The sequence below is a fragment of the Amblyraja radiata genome, chromosome 1 (genome assembly GCF_010909765.2).
Source record: "Amblyraja radiata isolate CabotCenter1 chromosome 1, sAmbRad1.1.pri, whole genome shotgun sequence".
Lineage (NCBI taxonomy): Eukaryota > Metazoa > Chordata > Chondrichthyes > Rajiformes > Rajidae > Amblyraja > Amblyraja radiata.
The window spans coordinates 115,663,462-115,682,204 of NC_045956.1; the positions used below are offsets into that span (position 1 = coordinate 115,663,462).

An 18,743-nucleotide genomic window follows, 5' to 3' on the forward strand; every position below is an offset into this window, starting at 1 on the left:
AGACAAACATCTGGGGTAATTCGATACTCGAAACCTCACCTATCCATGTTTTCCTGAGATGTTACCTGACTGGCTGTGTAACTACAGCATTTTGTGTCCTTTTGTGTATGAACCAGCATCTACAATTCTTTGTTTCTACATGTTGCAGCATGCCTTTTTTTTTGCACTATTCTATTATGGGTCTCAGGCAATCTATTTTGAATTGTATTCATTTTCAATTACTCATGATCTTGCACCATAATTAAATAAAGAAATTGGAATCTAAGGGAAATAATGGCTTAGAAACTAATTGTGTTCATTTTCCAGGGTTATGGGCTAATAGACAGGTTGTGCCCTTTCTTGTGCACAAGAAAGGTGGCAAATATTCATGACTAAGCTGAATTTCAACAGCAGGATAGTAAACATCCGTGGCTTTCCAGCTTTCAATCAGGCAATTGAACTGTCCTCTCACCAGCTGGAGTGCAGCCCTGATCTCTCATCTACTTCATTGGAGACCTTTGAACTAACTTTAATTACATTTTATCAGACTCTATCTTGCACTAAATGTTGTCCCCTTATCCTTTATCTGCACACTGTGGACGGCTTGAGACGGTACATATATAGGCTTTTCTTTGACTGGATAGCGCACAACAGAAAGCTTTTCACTGTACCTTGGTACATGTGACAAGAATAAACTAAACTAAACTTGTGTGGAAAGAGTAAAAACATTCATGGTAAATCATTGATTGCTGTAAGTACATAGAAAATGTACAATAAATTAAAATTAGAGCAGCCTCCTTTTAGAAATTCTTTGCAAAATTAATTTCAATAGACAATAGTTACAGGAGTAGGCCAGTTGGCCCTTCGAGCCAGCACCGCCATTCAATGTGATCATGGCTGATCATCCATGCTCATCCACAATCAGTACCCCGTTTCTGCCTTCTTTCCATATCCCTTAACTCCACTATCCTAAAGAACTCAATCTAACTCTCTCTTGAAAGCATCCAGAGAACCAGCCGCCACCGCCCTCTGAGGCAGAGAATTCCACACACTCACAACTCTGTGTGAAAACGTTTTTCCTCATCTCCGTTCTAAATGGCTTACCACTTATTCTTAAACTATGGCCCCTGGTTCTGGACTCTCCCAAAATTGGGAACATGTTTCCTGCCTCTAGCGTGTCCAACCCCTTAATAATCTTATATGTTTCAAAAGATCTCCTCTCATCCTTCTAAATTCTAGAGTATACATGTCCAGCCGCTCCAGTCTATCAACATATGACAGTCCCGCCATCACTGGAATTAACCTCGTGAACCTACGCAGCACTCCCTCAATAGCAAGAATTCCCTTTCTAAAAATTGTAAATTGTCCTCTGTACAAATTATACATGCATACTTTAGGTTTCTTTCTCTTCTCAGGAGGCATATTGTTTAATTCATGGTGAGTTTGTGGCCTCTTGACCTCTCACTATTTTTGTCATCAGCAATCCATTAAATGGAGGATGATCAAGATGGGCCAGAATTGACAGAGCAGTCTTATCCGCCTGTGGGTTCCTTCCCTTTTGTTCTTTTTCTTTCTCTTTTCAGCTTTGAGGGCAGTGGATTTCTTCTCAGTTTAGCCACATCTTGATGGAAGATGTGGAGCCATTGATGCCACTTGATGGCTTGCTCCTGTCAGCTTGGTTATATCTATTTGCTTGATTATGTTTCTTGATTTCCACAATCAGTGTAAACATGTTGCAACAGTTTTCCAAAGGAGAATTCTGCATGTTGGATTCAACACTTAATCTGACATTCAAGTTGAGCATTTTCAGAAAGCTAGCTATTGAGGTAACAGAAGAACATAATTGTCTTCAATGTCTGTTCCCCAACAGTGATGTTTGGAATAAGTAAAACCCAAATCTGATATAACGCCCAAATCTTCTTGATGTCAAGTGATTATGATTTTAGATTATGCTAAGCTGATGCAAAAATATCAGATAGGGACTAAAGATCATTCTTCCTTTGTGCAAGGATGGTACAGTCTTTGGCACATGAATAGGTGACGTTTCAGTAATGATCAGTAATGGATGCCCCCCTGGGAAATACAGATTTTCTGCCTTGGATGATAACTGCAGTGTGGTTGTCTTTTTTGAGGGCTAAAATGACTGTGAGGAAGTTGCTATGTACAATAGTGAGTTTGTGACCCTGTACAGCTCTATAGTATGTATTGCATGTAGATTTTGATGGCATTATGATTCCAGTTTTATAGAATCACTGCAATGTGATAAATTATCTCCACAAGCCACGAAGTAATATACAATAATTTAACTTGAAGGACTGACTTTGAAGATCTTCCTATAGGCTAGTTTTGCATTTTCAGCTTGCTTTTTTTGGTTGACCAGGTTAGTGTGTACTTTGAAAATCACACTCGTTTCTCTGTTTTTCAAAACACATAGTGCTGGAGGAAATAAGCCCCGACCAAAAGAAGGGTCTCGCCTCTCCCGAAACGTCACACATTCCTTCTCTCCAGAGATGCTGCATGCCCCGCTGAGTTTCTCCAGCTTTTTGTGTCTATACAGGGATTATAATGGAAGAACCAGGGACATTGTTCTTGGTTCTTGGTCCTCCAAAATATTCCAAATGGAATTTAAACTGGAGGTGGAGATTGTTAGCCATTTCCTCCACAGATGTTGCTGACCCGCTAAATTTCTCCAACGCTTTTGTGTTTTGACCAGGGTTCCAGCATCTGCAGTTTCTTGTGTCATCGTTTTAAGTTTCTTTAAAGGACGCACCGTACAAAAGTGGGAAGCGGGGCCGGTCCGAAAAGTTCGGAGCCGAAACGTCGCCTATCCAGGCTCTCTGTCCCGCTGAGTTACTCCAGCTTTTTATGTCTATCTTCGGTTTAAACCAGCATCTGCAGTTGCTTCCTTCACACATCGCCTATCCATGCTCTCTACATATGCTGCCTGACCCACGGAGTTACTCCAGCATAGTGTGTGTGTGAGTGTGAGTGTGTGTGTGTGTGTGTGTGAGTGTGAGTGTGTGTGTGTTTCTTTTTGCTTTTAGGGCCAATACATTCAGTTTTGGTTTGAGGGGGGGGGGGGGGAGTGGGGGTAGGGGGTTTAGATCATAATAATCCAACAAATAAATTCGCCCTTGGAAAGGTGAAGACTTTATTTCTGTTAACTAAGCACTGCCACACACGGATAGCGTGTGCATTCAGGTCGGGTTGAGCAGTGGGTTTGCGATCGCCCTCCCCTGGGAGCGAGCGTGCGGGGCGGAGCGGGGCCGCGCCTGGGGGGGGGGGGGTTCGCGCGCCTGCGGTCCCGGGGCGGCGGCGGCGGCGGCAGCGGCGGGGAGAGTGTGCACGTGGCCTAGCTCCCTGACTTATATCTGGCAGCGAGCGCACTGTCGACCAAACATTTTTGCTGCCGATCGTCGACACTCGCCGAGCGCTGCAACGCTACAGCCCGCTGCACGCCTGTGACTCGCTTCTTTGCTGCAGGTGACACGTTTTACTTTAAAACAAATAGAAAATGCATGGAAATGCTGCGCATAAAGGCGATAGGGTGGCTTTATTCTTGTTTACAAATAGAGCATTTTTTCCAAATACCTCTACATTACTTGGTGAGGGAAGTGTGACTTTGGTTAGTGCCGAGCCCTCCAGAGACAAGAGTGTATGTTTATGTTTAGCTGTAATACGTCTGGCACTGCTGTTCAAAAGCGAGCTGTGTGTGTGTGACAGTGGGTCATTACACTCAGTACTGTACTGGGGTTAGGGTGACGACGAATGCATTTCAAGCCAGTTTAGTTCACTTTTATCACACAGGTAACGTCGCATAATAAAAGTCCGCGATTTTCAGAAATGGTCATCGGGCTGCAACTGAAACCTTGAATGCAGCGAGCTCGTGTTCAGTGCATCCAAAGGAATTAATTCGATTAGTTTTGCATTGCCCAGGGGCGACGCGACATGTTCGTCCCAAATTTCACATTCAAGTGTGTTCATGTGTTGTTTAAAAAAAAGTTTCCGGCTCTTTGCTCCTACCTTGTTGTTCCCCCTCGAATACTAATTTGTGATTGGCAGATGTGGGTGGGTGGGTGGGAGGTAGAGAATACTTTTTTCTGAGTCTGCACTAGCTCAGAAAACTAAGCAAGGGCCCATAGGAAGTACTCATTCCTCTCATTTCTTCCCGGAGAATACTGTAAGTAACAGCATCGATCTTTTATCAGGATAAGGACTGGCGGGGGGAGAGAAAAAATGAGACAATTGGAATTGTGCATCAGTTCATGCACACTCTTGGCCAATTTCAAGTGTTTCTGTTCTGATGTTGAGGTGAGCAGCCGATGGAATATGCCAGCCCACTGGCTATTTATCCCAACAGTGGGGCTTTAAAGCCCCAGCTTCAAGTTGGCAAACAGACTTTTCAGTGCACCCATTTTATTTAATCAGTATGGTTGTCTCAAGTTTAGAATGGACATGAGGAGGCATTTCTTTAGCCAGGGAGGGTGGTGAACCTGTGGAATTTATTGTTACAGATGACTGTGGAGCCCACGGTATTTTTGATAGGGTAGACAGGGTAATTTGTACGGGGTCAAAGGTTGTGGGGCAAAAACAGGAGAATGAGGTTGAGGGGAGAAAATAGATCAGCCATGATCAAATGGTGGAGCAGGCTTGATGGGCCGAATGGCCTAATTCCACTCCTATGTCTTATGGTCATTAGCTGTGGCGGCAACTTGGGGGAACCCTTCACAGTGCTTTGCCCTCTTCAGTTCCATAGCTATGTCAAAACAAAACATGACAAGATCTCAAAGTCCATTTCATCATTCAATGGAATGTTATTGTCACATGTACCTAGGCACAGTGAAATGCCATAACCAGAATGTTTAATAAGCATAGGAAAAGTGATAAGCTAACAAAACATAACTGCCTATAAATAGTGCAGTACAAGGATCATACAGTAACAGATTTGGGAGCCAGAGATTTCTATGAAGCAAGTTACATATTATAAATAATGTAACTCACAATGTACTGTCATTGTTATTCACTTTACTTTTCCAAGTATCAATTCTGCTGTGTATTATCTGTATTTGTGCAGTTTAGTTTGTTCAGTTGTCCTTTCAAATAGTATCTTTGCTGAAACATGGAAATGTTAAACATGGAAATGTAGTTGTAATATCTGCAGTGTTTACAAACGTATTAACAGTTTCATGTGTGCTGCCTGTAGTACCACCAGTGAGGTTGTGCTTTGAGCATAAGCATAAAATAATTAATACAACTTTATTTCAATGTAGTTTATTTTCTTAAAGGTATTCCCAACTTCAAAACATGGAATGTTGTTGATCTTTGGTAATGTCAGGATGGTTCTAGTGAGAAAGTTAAAACACTACAATTCTGGAAATCGGAAAAAAACGGAAATGCTGAAAATATTCAGCAGATCAAGCAGCAGCTATGAAAATAATTAGTTAATGTTTCAGGTTGAAGATGCCTGACGAGTATTTGATCTGAAATATTAACTGTTTCGCTTTCCACAGATGGGTTCTGACTTGCTGAATGGGTTCAGCATTTTCTAGTTTAGAGAGTATGATTTCCTCCTACATAGTTCATCGAACATGGAACAGTACAATACAGGAACATGTCCCTTGGCCCACAATGTCTTTGTCAAACATGATGCCAAGTTAAATTCCTCTGCTTGCATGTCAACCAAATCCCTGCATATCCATGCGCCTATCAAAAAGCCTTTTAAACACTACTATTGTATCTGTTTCCACCACTATCCCTGACAGCACATTTCAGGCACCAATCACTATTTGTTATATTTTGTTTTAAATGTTTCACTCATCTTTAAACTCCCCCTCTGACCTTGAAGTTATGCCCTTCAGTGCATGACATTTCCACCTTTTAGGGGCTGGGGGATGAAGGGTTTATGACTATCCTATCTATGCCTCTCATAGTTTTATATACTCTTATCAGGTCTCCCCTCAACTTCTGACGCTCCAAAGAAAACAAAACCATTTTGTCCAAACTCTCCTTGAAGCAAATACCCTCTAATCCAGACAGTATTCTGTTAAACATCTTCAGCACACTCACTAACGTCCTCAATCATCTCTGCAATGGGGTGACCAGAAATGCACACAAAGCTGCTCTTCATAGGAGAAGCATATCCACTGAAATACATCTGGTTTGCGTATCTCCTGGGTCAGGCTCATCACACTCTTCATTATACTTTAACAGTGTTTGTGACCAGTATGGATGGAGTGCAGTTGTTAAAATGCGTACTTGCATTAAATGGCGTGGCAATAGTTCTCTAGTATTTTTTGTAAAGTATCTGGCACAGAAAATGGCCCCTTATCTCAATCTGTCAATACTGGTGTTTTAACAGTCTTCTTCTTCTTGCGTATGGCGTGCACAGCCTAAAGTTGTAGGACAACTTGTTCTATTTGATCTTATTTGATTGCATTTGTCGAAACAGGGCGGACCGCGTGAAGGTTGCAATCTCCCACCCCGTGTTTAACAGTCCAGTCAAGGTGTCTCATTTGTTTACTGATTTTTTATTTTTACCAATTTAGTAGGCGTCAATGATTTTCCATCTTCCAGTCTTTTCCTTTCTCCACAAAATTTAGATTTTGCTCAATTGGCTGTTATGAAAATGAGATTCCAACTGGGGCATCAATCTTTAAGTCCAATCCTCGGCATGCATTCAAGCATGAACACTTTCTGACTAAGCTTCCTCTGAGGCACCATTTCCTCTTTGCCCAAATAAAATACTGTTAATGCCAGCACAATCAACTTCATTCTTAAAACACTTCAAAGAATGTGGAAATTCAGGCACCTCTCAAGTCTACACGGTGGTGCTGCAGGTAGTGCAGCTGCCTCAGCTTCAGCAACACACATCTTATTCTACCTCTGGTGCCGCCTTGAGTTAGCATGTTCTGTGGCTGCATGGGCTTTGTCTAGATCCACTGCTTTCTTTCCATATCTCAATGATATGCTGGGTGTTGGGCGATTCTGGCTACTGTAAATTGCTCCAAGTGTAGGTGGGTACTGAGAGAAAATGGCATGTGTTAATCATCATGCGAGGGAGAGTAGGGGCAGGGAAATAAGTGGTGGAATGGGATTGCTCTGAGATTCAGTGGGCTGTATAATCTCCGATGTCATAATGAAACATAAAATTAGAGTAGCACAAACTAATTGTTCTTATTGCTATTCTACTGGTTTCCATCGGCATGCAAATTATTTTTCACTTTTACATCCTTATCACTTTTTAATTCCTTGCAATAAATAATTTTAAGCCATACTTCCTGGATCACAGCCTACTCCTCAATTGGGTTAATTGGTCGTTTTCACTCCTTTCATCTGTTAGGCGATATATGACTGTTCTGAACCACTTCAGCTTGCCGCTTGTCTTTCTGCTTTGAAAGCTCCCTTTAAATTTGTCATTGATCATGCCAACGGCCTTTTCCTTCATCACTGTAAATGCTTTTACTTTCTCCTTGATGGTTATCTCTCCACCCACTCAACTGCTTGGCACAAATATTTCTATGTTAATCTAATATAAACATAAATTTAGCTATGTCATTCCACGGTCCTATCTGAACACAGCCTAGGAACCAATTCTTCTTGTTCTGCCTGACTACTATCACACTTGGGGCCACATTTACTCTACAAGCTGCGTCAAGAAGCACCCATCAGCGTTTATTGTAAAAACAGACTTTTATTGTACTTTTTGTCCATGATCTCAGTTGTTCACAAGTGGCAATAGCTATTTAATACAAAGTGACCATACATTTAGCCTGGGGTTTCAGAGAAACCTCAGAACGACTTCTTGCCCAAGTTCTGCACAGTGCCATGCCATTGGGTATCTAAATGTGACATGTGTAAGGAAGAGTTTATACTGTCATTTATGTTTTGTGATATTGTTACTCGTATAGATATTAGAATACGGGACATGCCCAGGCTTGCACTTTACAATGCATATATTGGTAGAACAAAAAACCTTCTTAATCTGTGTGGCATAGCAAGGCTGACATATTAAGGAAATGCAGGTGTATTCTTTTTGGTTACAAGTCTTTAATTAAAAAAAAATTGTAAAGGCATTTGTTAAGAGGAAATCTATAAAGCAGGAATTATACAAATGCAAGTTATATTATTGTAATTAGAAAGCACAAATGTGTGTCAAACAGTACAGGCAGCCTAGCTTGTCCATGCCAACCAAGATGCCCCATTTAGCCCTGTTGTCGGTTTCCCGTTTAAAAAGACAACACTGGCTAGTTTTATTTGCCAGATTTTTTTCTTACTCATTTACCCTCCTTATGTCCTCTTCACAACTACCTGTCTTTGTGTAATCGATATATTGAGCTATCATACACTTCATATCTTCTTCCAAGTCATTTGTGTATATTGTATATATAAAAAAACAAAGGACACAACGCTGATCCCAGCGTCACAGTACTTTTATGTCATGCCAACAAGAGAATCTGGCAAATGTGGGAAAATAAGAAAGGATCAAATTCCCTAGCAAAACACTAAAGAAGCATATTATTTAAGTAGTGAGGGTTTGGATAGTTCTGAGGCGTGGCAGGATCTGAATATTTTGTTACTTGCATCACAGAAGCCTTCATGTGTTTGATACCTCTAGATATTAACTGCTTTGCTCCACAGTTGAGGAGCAACTCCATAGAATTGTGATTTTTTTTCTTTTATTGCCAATAGGAGACTGCAAATAAACTAGGCTATAACAATATTGCAGGGTTGGTTTAGACTGGCTGAAACCAGTTTTAAGAAACTGAAGGAGCTCCCCTATAGGGAGGCGTAGCAATGAGTTAGTAAATGCCACAGTGTTAAAACAATCAGAAAATGTTGATTTTAAATATTGATAGGGAATCAACAGAAAGAAAGGGGAGGTAGCATTTGGGGAGAGCAGGAAATACAACTAGTAATTGCATGCTTTTCCGTTGTCTTCGTATTTAGTTTCATTTTTTAGTTTAGAGATACAGTGCGGAAACAGGCCCTTCGGCCCACTGGGTCCGCACCGACCAGCGATCCCCGCATATTAACACTATCCTAAACCCACAAGGGACATTTTTTACATTTACCAAGCCAATGAACCTGTACCTGTACATCTTTGAAGTGTGGGAGAAAACTGGAGCTCCTGGAGAATACCCACGCAGGCCACTGGGAGAACATACAGACATTACCCATGTACGGGATCGAACCTGGGTCTCTGGCGCTGGGTCTCTGGCGCTGTGAGGCAGCAACTCTACCGTTGAGCCATCATGTCGCCCTGAATAAAAGGTTTTGAATGCCACCACTGGACTCAAAGTGTCATTAAAAATTCAATGATCTAACAATAGTACAGCTTTTAAAAAAAAAAAATTTCACAAGACCCACTTTGCTGGTTTATTGGAAACCAGTTTCCAGAAACCATGCAGTTTCCACACGTATATAATTACATGTGTGTTGTAATTTGTCAATAACTGGAAAGATTAAAATTGTGTCCATTATCTGCAAAAAACTGTACATCTAAGCTGCTTCCCTTTGATGTGTTCCTATTTAAGAATACGACTGCCTTTAAAGATCAGTCTGCAAATTGTCTAAAGTAGCTTCAGGCAAATAGATAGAGTTTTAATAGACACATTGAAGGATATGTGCATGAGTACTGCACTCATTAATTTTTAGCCAACAGCATGGGCATTGTATTCCAGATCTTAATGTCCATGCATGTCCAACCTGTCATAACGGAGGTTCTGTAAGCTATATGAAAACTATGTTGTATAGCCAAATTTATAGGCTCTAATCTTCACTTCTGTGCTTGGGGGAAAAAATAATTAGCAATTCTTTGAATTTGGTTACAGTATGGCCGTGGGATAGAGTAGAGGTTATTTGTAATTGAGAATTTTGTTGTTGATTTTTAAGGGATGTGGGATTTGCAGTAAAACCAGCATTTAATTGCCCATCCCACAATATACCCACAATGCTATTTGGGAGGGAGTTCCCGGATTTTGATCAGCAGTGAAGGAGTGAGTGACCTTCAAGTGAAGACGGTGTGTGGATGAAGAGGTTGACAGTTTATGACATGCCTATTTTAATGTTTCCATCAATTATTCTGATCTACCTCACTGGATTTACTGTAAATGTTTTTCACTTTGCAGCGACCACTGACTGTAGATCAAAAGCCAAGGCACGTGGGCACCAAGTGTCACTACCTGCTGAGGTTAGAAACATAGAAAGTTAGAAACATAGAAAATAGGTGCAGGAGTAGGCCATTAGGCCGCCTTTCAATATGATCATGGCTGATCATCCAACTCAGTATCCTGTACCTGCCTTCTCTCCATACCCCCTGATCCCTTTAGCCACAAGAGCCACATCCAACTCCCTCTTAAATATAGCCAATGAACTGGCCTCAACTACCTTCTGTGGCAGAGAGTTCCAGAGATTCACCACTCTCTGTGTGAAAAATGTTTTTCTCATCTCGGTCCTAAAGGATTTCTCCTCTATCCTCAAACTGTGACCCCTTGTCCTGGACTTCCCCAACATCGGGAACAATCTTCCTGTATCTAGCCTGTCCAACCCCTTAAGAATTTTGTAAGTTTCAATAAGATCCCCCCTCAATCTCCTAAATTCTAGCGAGTACAAGCCGAGTCTATCCAGTCTTTCTTCATATGAAAGTCCTGACATCCCAGGAATCAGTCTGGTGAACCTTCTCTGTTATCCCTCTATGGCAAGGTTCTACCTGTCCCCGGTGTTGTGAATGATGAACCTGGCGCAGATGCCACGCAATGTGCCAGTCAGCTGGACATTGCCGCCCCATCTGTCATTTGTGTAAAGGTTCTTCCGGGCCAACACCTTTAACCACAAGTCCATCGGGCAGTGGTCAGCACGAAACGTCCTGCAGGCACTGCAGGGAAATGACTCCATGGATCCTGTGGCGTGGTTCCCAGAGCAGACTGCCCAGCTTGTCTGGTGAAATGCCTCATCACCGCAACTCACCAACAAGCACCAAGACCTGGCTTGGCTGGCGGTGAGGGGAGCCCTCCCAGTCAGATCCTTCCTGCACCGTCGGAACCTCACTACCAGCGCACGCTGCCCTGCAATGGAGAGGAGACGGTTGCCCACCTCTTTGCAGAGTGTGGATTTGTAAAGAAAGTCTGGAGAGGCCTGCAAGGGTCCCTGTCACGATTTATTCCGAACAGCTCCGTCACAGAGGATTTTGCGATTTACGGACTGTTTCCAGGGACGCATTCAGAGATGGACATCGAGTGCTGCTGGAAGGTCATCAACTCGGTGAAAGACGCTCTTTAGTCTGCCCGAGCGTTGTTTACCACCCAGCAGAGCGAGATGTCCATCAGGGAATGTTGCCGACTGGCCCGCTGCAGACTGCAGGAGTACGTGCTGAGGGACGCACTCAAGCTCGGTGCAGCCAACGCCGAGGCTCTGTGGGGTAGGACCATAGTCTAAGGTCCTTCTGCTGCTGGACATGGGTGGCAGGGTGTGGTGGCGACACCCTTCAAAATAAGGGAAGGGATTCCATGCCAAGGGGCCACATGAGTGGCAAGGGTGGGGGATAAATTTGAGAAATTTGAGCAATGTGTGTGAACAGTATTGAATGTACAGCTTCCAAAAATGACAATGAATTTTTTGCATGGTTCATGTATTGTATATATTTATTACCTGAATAAAGTCTATTTTGAAATTAAAATTAGCTGCAACAAATCCTTGTACCGGGTCCTGCCTTGTTGTGCCTTTTTCTCCACTGCCCATTTCTCGTAGATGCCCATTCCAGATGAAAACGGGTGACATTTTTGTTCATATATATTTGGTTTGCTGGTCGTGTCTCTTCCACACAGGAGAATCTTCACAAAATTGGTGATTTCTTTGGAGAACATCGTACTTCTGTCCTACAAATGACCTGATGGTTTCTATGGTGCGAAGGAATAGGCGACGTTTCGGGTCGAGACCCTTCTTCCGACTGATGTCGGGGCGGGGGCGGGGGGGGGGGGGGGGGGGGGGGGGGGGGTGTGGAACGGGAAAAAGAAAGGAAGATGCGGAGACAGTGGGCTGTGTGAGAGCTGGGAAGGGGAGGGGAAGGAGGGAGAAAGCAAGGACTACCAGAATATAGAGAGGTCAATGTTCATACAGCTGGAGTATAAACTACTCAAGCGAAATATGAGGTGCTGCTCCTCCAATTTGCGGTGGGACTCACTCTGGCCATGGAGGAGGCCTAGGACAGAAAGGTTGGATTTGGAATGGGAGTGGGAGTTGAAGTGCTGAGCCACTGGGAGATCAGGTTGGTTATTGCGAACTGAGCGGAGGTGTTGGGTAAAGCGATCGCCAAGCCGGTCTCACCGATGTAGAGCAGTTGACACCTGGAACAGCGGATGGAATAGATGAGGTTGGAGGAGGAGCAGGTGAACCTCTGCCTCACCTGAAAAGACTGGCTGGGTCCTTGGATGGAGTCGAGGGGAGAGGTAAAGCGACAAGTGTAGCATTTCCTGCAGTTGCAATGGAAGTACCAGGGGAGGGGGTGGTTTGGGTGGGAAGGGAGAAATTCACCAGGGAGTTACAGAGGGAACGGTCTCTGAGGAAAGCAGAAAGGGGAGGAGATGGGAAGAAGTGGCCAGTGTTGGGATCCCGTTGCAGGTGGCAAAAATGTTGGAGGATTATGTGTTGTATGCGATGGCTGATAGGGTGGAAAGTGAGGACAAGGGGGACCCTGTCCTTGTTACGAGTGGGGGGATGGGGAGCGAAAGCGGAGCTACGGGAATACCCGAAACGTCGCCTATTCCTTCAATCCATAGATGCTGCCTCGCACGCTGAGTTTCTCCAGCATTTTTGTCTACCTTCGATTTTCCAGCATCTTTCTTAAACCTGATGGTTTCTTGTCATTATAAACTGTTCGACTACCATGTTAAGTTCTCTATCCTTAGCCTCCTAAACCAAGCTGAAAGAGTAGAATTTTAATAAATGTTTTGCAGCTGACTGGACCTAACAAACACTATGAATTGTTCCTTTATGCTATTTGCTGGTAATCATTTCTGTTTTTGTCATTTTATCTTTGTATGATTTTTTTTTTTTTTGCCCATTTTCAAGTAACCATCAGACGCTTTGTAATTTACCTCCTCCTGTCATCTGTCCTTTGGACATGTTCTTTTCCTGCTGTTCCCTCCCCACACTTCTGACACGTTTTACTTCACTTCCGCGGCAACCTTCCCCTTTGGTGGAGAGAGTACAGCTGCAGCAAACTTCTTCAACTTCTGATTTGGCAGTGAGCACAGCAATGATACGACAGCAGTGAGCTTTTCATCCAATACCTCAGGGGAGCCACAACGCCCTGGTATTTGACACTGTAAAGAATGACATAATGGTTTTTTCAGTGCAAATTTGCATATTTTTAGCAGATCCAGTTGAAGCATGTAGAGTAGCAAAAGGTGGTAAGCAATAATATCTTGGAATCCATTGCTTTTCCAGTCTGATGAAAGACCAAATGTCTTCTGCCCATTTCCTTCCACAGATGATGCCTGACCCACTGAACTCCTCCAGCAGTTTAATTTATTGACACACATGACAAACCATTAATAGAGCTGTGAGATGAACCCTGCTAGGCACCCAAGAGCATGTAATCCACTTATGTGGGCTCATTGCTCTCAAATGAATTGTTTATCCCACTAACTCTGACCTGTCACTGTGGCAATGTGGGCCCCCTTCGTATCAGATGTGATCCCTTTTTTCTCACTACCCTTGCTCCATGCTCCTTGTAACTTGATATCAACATGTTTTCTCTCTCCCTAATTTCTGACAAAATGTCCATCTATCATATCATATCATATATCTATATACTTTAAAAACTCTGTGTGTGGGTGTCATTTTGCCTGTGAAACGTATCTCCTCGAAAACCAGATGCAAAAACATATTTTTTACATATTTCGATAGGGATTTAACTTATGATTTCAGATATCCACTCCTCTCTAAATTTGCTCAATTATGTCCCCAGATTTTGGATAAAGTTGTTCACAAAACTCACTTTTAAAAAAATGCCACCTGCCTCCTGGCCCTTCCCCCTCGCTAGCTGCTGTCAACGCACGTGCGCAGTTTTCCATGAAGTACGTTACTCCACACACCCCCCCGTTCTTCAGAAAGATCGAGAAAGTTCTGCAGAACAAAGATTCTACAGCTCAGCTCCGCTATAGGATCTTTGTTCTGCAGATCTCAGGGTCAGCGGCGCTTCACGCGCTGAGCTTTCTCCCCACTGTCGGCGCAGCTCATGAAGCCCCGCCCCTCCCATCCCCTGCGCGCTCATTCCAGCTGTGGGTTTCCAGAGAGTCAGAGGCCGCTTCTGTATCCTCATTTCGCAGCCCACTCACTCGCCCCCCCCCCCCCCCACCCCCTCCTCTTCTCCCCTCTCCTCCTTCCCTCTCTCCCCTCTTCTCTCTACCCGTCACAGGGGACGACCTCCTCTCTGGGGAGGCCTGATCGTCTGTCCCCCCCCCCCGGCCCGGCTCTGCACGCTGGTGGGTGCGCATCACCGTGCGGAAGCCACGATCGGCTGGTCCCCCCCCCTCTCATTTAAGCCGGCCAAAAATCACAGCCGTAAGTGGCAGCGAATTTTCAAAAATCATGAAACAGAAAAACAGGAAGTGGTCAAGATCTTACTTTTAGTAATATAGATATGTAGAGGGCAGGGCAATTATTTTCTTACTAGGTTTAAAAAAAATGCTTGCTTCACCGTCTTAGAGCACACCTCTCTGAAAGTGTTGTCTTTCAATGTTGGGGTTGAGGGAGACCTGATAGACGTAGATGAAATTATGAGAGGCATATATAGGGGAGACAGTCAGAACCTTTATCCCCAGAGTGGAAATAAGAAAGACTCGAGGCATAGCATTAAGTTTAAAGGAGATGTGCAATGGATACCAAATTTAAAAAAAAACGTAGTTGACAGTGAAAATCCTGCTGTATCTGCACTACAACTTTGGCAGCATTCCGTTGAAAGGCCAAGAAAGTAATCGGAGCTGAAATGACATATATATAATTTGCATGTCTTCACGCATTGTGCTCCAGGGTGACAGTCGAGCATGTATGCCTATCTGCGGACCAAGGTCCGACCTGCACAGATGAAATTTATTTTGAATTATTAGGTTTGACAAAGACTTGAGGATGATATGTTAAGAAATTTCTACCAAATCCTCACATTTTCAAGACATACACAATGGGCATGCATCCCAGTAGACAGGACCCGATTTTGTCTTGGATTTCTAATTTTACAAGACGGGACTGAGCTGTATTTAGTGGGTTTCTTGTACACAGGGTAGAGGGTGCCTCTCAGGGGTAGTGGTAGAGGCAGATATGATAGTGACATTTGAGGCTTTTAAATTGTACATGGATATGCAGGGAATGGAGGGATATGAGCATGTGCATGCAGATGAGATTAGTTTAGTTTGGAATCGTGTTTGGCGGAGACATTGTGGGCTGATGGGTCTGCTTTGGTGCTGTACCATTCTGTGTTCTATCCAAGTAGAACTGTGCAACACTTTTTATTTTCTCTCTTCGATCTCAGAGGATGTTTTTAGTTCAAAATAAACATTGAACTCTAATTCTGGCCTTTTGCGATGTGTGACTAGTTCAATTTCTCAAACCATCTACTCCAAGGCAGAGTAAGAAAACTTGATTAAAATTGTAACACTGCCCTCTGATGGAGTTTGTAGAATGTGCACAGAAAAGTATCAATCATCAGTGTCATTGGGACTCCGCACAAGTGAATTGAATGCAAAGTCCAGAAAATACCATTGTTTATGGTATTTGTTGACCGCTTCCTTAAAATTGAAGTGTCCAGTCCACAATTACATTCACAAATATGTGTCATGGCTACATCGTTGAACACATTGAAAGATCATACAGGACTTTGTTCTTATCATTGCAATCCACTACAAACCATTCTAAATGTAGTAGCCTTTTGGAAGGCACTTAACAAGGGTATCATTCCGAGAATGCAGACAGTCGCCAGGACTGTGGCCTCAAATGTAGCTGAGTCCCGTCTTGTGGAATTAGAAATCGAAGACAAAATCGGGTCCATTCTACTGGGATGCATGCCCATTGTGTATGTCTTGAAAATGTGAGGGTATGGTGGAAATTTCTTAACATATCATCCTCATGTGTTTGTCAAAGCTAATAATTCAAAATAAATGTTATCTGTGCAGGTCTGACCTTGGTCCGCAGATAGGCATACATGCTCGACTGCCACCCTAGAGCACAATGTGTGAAGACATACAAATTCAATATATGTCATTTTATCTTTGATTATTTTCTTGGCCTTTCAATGAAATGTTGCCAGAGCTATAGTGCAGATACAACAGAAATTTCACAATAAACTACATGTTTTTTAATTTGGTATCCATTGTATGTGAATGTGCCACAGTACATGTTAGATTCCAAGGACAGTCTTAAACTAGCTATATAACTTTATAATGTTGAAATACTACTGGGTTGAGTTTTATGCTGCTTTCGCTTTCTTTGCCTGGTGCCTTTTCCAATGCTAACTGTCCTTTATATTAGTTTTATGACAAAACAAACATAATTCAGGAGATGCAAATGATCTTCCTTTTTGTATCGCCTCAATATGAATGATTTTCCACAACCCTTCAAACCCATCTCCCATTTTCCCTTCTTATCTCTGACCCTTGTTCCAACCATTTGCCTATCAACCCTCTCACACCCCCCCCCCCCAACCACCTACCAGGGCCGACCTTAAGCCGATTGGACCGAACTCTCCCAATTGAGCCCCATGCCTAAGAGGGGCCCCGCGTTAATTTTCTGTATTTCATAGGGAAAAACAAATTTGCTTTGTTAAATAAAGATTTTATTTTTTAATTCGCCATACGGATTTTTTTTTTAACGAAACGAACATGGATAACAACCGCTGCACGGCCATCAGACACGAACGATTTGTTAACTACTACTGTAGCACTTGTTAACAGCCAGTAGTTAACAAGTAGTTATACAATGTGTCATCGATGCATCGATCCACATTCCTCAGTAAATGTAATTGTGTTTTGACCAAGTATTAATGACGCTGCGTTCCTTTGAATACAATTTACGCGGCGTCATTAATACTTGTTCAAAACACAATTACATTTATTGAGGAATGTAGATCAATGCATTGATGACACATTGAGAATTTCTTAAAATTCACCATCATGGTTGAGGGCTTCTTCTTGGTGAGCTTCTTGGTGTGCAGCAGGTTAGTCATTCAATCTACCTACCAACCCACGTTCTTTCTCTCTTTCTCTCTTTCTTTCTTTCTTTCTTTCTCTCTTTCTCTCTCTCTCTCTCTCTCTCTCTCTCTCCATGCTCGTCCTCTCTCTCTCTCTCCCTCTCTCTTCTCTCTTCTCTCTCTCCTCTCTCTCTCTCTCTCTCTCTCTCTCTCTCTCTTTCTCTCATCGCATCATTCTTTCCCTCTCACCTCTCGTCATCGGGCTCTCTCTCTCTTCTCATGGTCTGCTCCTCTCTTCTCTCTTTCTCTCTCATCTCTCTCAGTTGATCTCTAGCTTCTTTCTCCTCTCTCTCGCCTCTTTCATCTCGCCCTTCTCTATCTCGCTCCTCCTTCTCATGGTCGCTAGCTCTCTCCTCGATCTCGCTCTCCTCTTTCTCTGTTCCTCGGTTCCTCGGACTTTCTCTCTTTCTTCTTCTCTCTTTCTCTCTTCTCTCTCTCTCTTCTCTCTTTCTCTCTCTCTCTCCCCCCCCCCCCCCCCCTTGTTGTATCCCTTCGGGGGATACGACAAAAAGGTTGTATTCCCCCGAAGGGAGAGACAGCAAGCCCCGTTTCACCCCCCCCCCCCCCCCACATAAACACAACCTAAAAACCAAAAAGGTAACTAGACAAAACGAAAAAAAACAACACAAAAAAGTAAAAGACAAACGGACTACAGGCGAGCCGCAGCCGTTCCCAGCGCCGCCGGTTTAAATTTTTAATGTTAGATCTCTTGTTTTACCTGCAGCATTTTTGCATGCTGAGTTTTTGCATTTTGTAGCCAGGCTATCTTAATTATACTTCATGTGTTGGAAGAACTGCAGATATTGGTTTATACCAAAGATAGACACAAAATGTTGGAGTAACTCGGCGGGACAGGCAGCGTCTCTGGAGAGAAGGAATGGTGACGTTTTGGGCCGAGACCCTTCTTGAGATGGATCTGCTCAATGTTAGATCATTAACCAACAAGACTTTTATTGTCAATGACATCATATCTGAAAAGAATCTCCAATTTCTGTTTTTGGTGGAGACATGGTTGCACATTGATGGAGTGTCATCACTTATTGAAGCTTGACCACCTAATTATAATGTTATCCAATCTGTCAGGAAAAGTGGAAGGGGTGGGGGTATAGCTGTAATTTTTACAAAAGATTTTTGTGTGCACAGAGGTTGACCTTGTGAGATTCTGTTCTTTTGAATATCTTGCCATTAACATTAAAACAGATGAAACTGTGCTCACTCTAACACAGTACAGACCACCCACACAGCTATCCTTATAGAATTATCTGAATTGATCTCACTGGTCATAATGAGATATGTCAGTGATTTTAAATGGAGATTTTAACATTCATGTAAAAACAGATAGACCTCAAGGCGACAGAGTTTCTGACCTTACTTGACACGCTCGACTTTACTCAACATGTAAATGAGGCCACTCACAAACATAGAAATACACTGGACCTGGTGATATCCCCAGGGTTAAAAATTGATAACCTCCTGGTGTCTGATTTTACTTTCTGACCATTACTGTGTGTTTTTTGATGTATTT

The 18,743-nt window shown here is 43.0% G+C and overlaps 1 protein-coding gene across 2 annotated transcripts in view; it reads left to right on the top strand.

The window, feature by feature from the left end:
• Positions 1 to 3,296: 3,296 nt before the first annotated feature.
• Positions 3,297 to 18,743, top strand: part of slc7a2 (solute carrier family 7 member 2) — a 110,930-nt gene continuing 95,483 nt past the window's right edge. The window contains exon 1 of one of the 2 annotated variants that reach the window (XM_033029409.1): positions 3,297 to 3,462. The gene's annotated coding sequence lies outside the window, so the exon portion shown is untranslated. Of the gene's footprint in view, positions 3,463 to 4,077; positions 4,160 to 18,743 lie in introns of those variants that run through there. The other variant, XM_033029418.1, reaches the window with a different exon arrangement.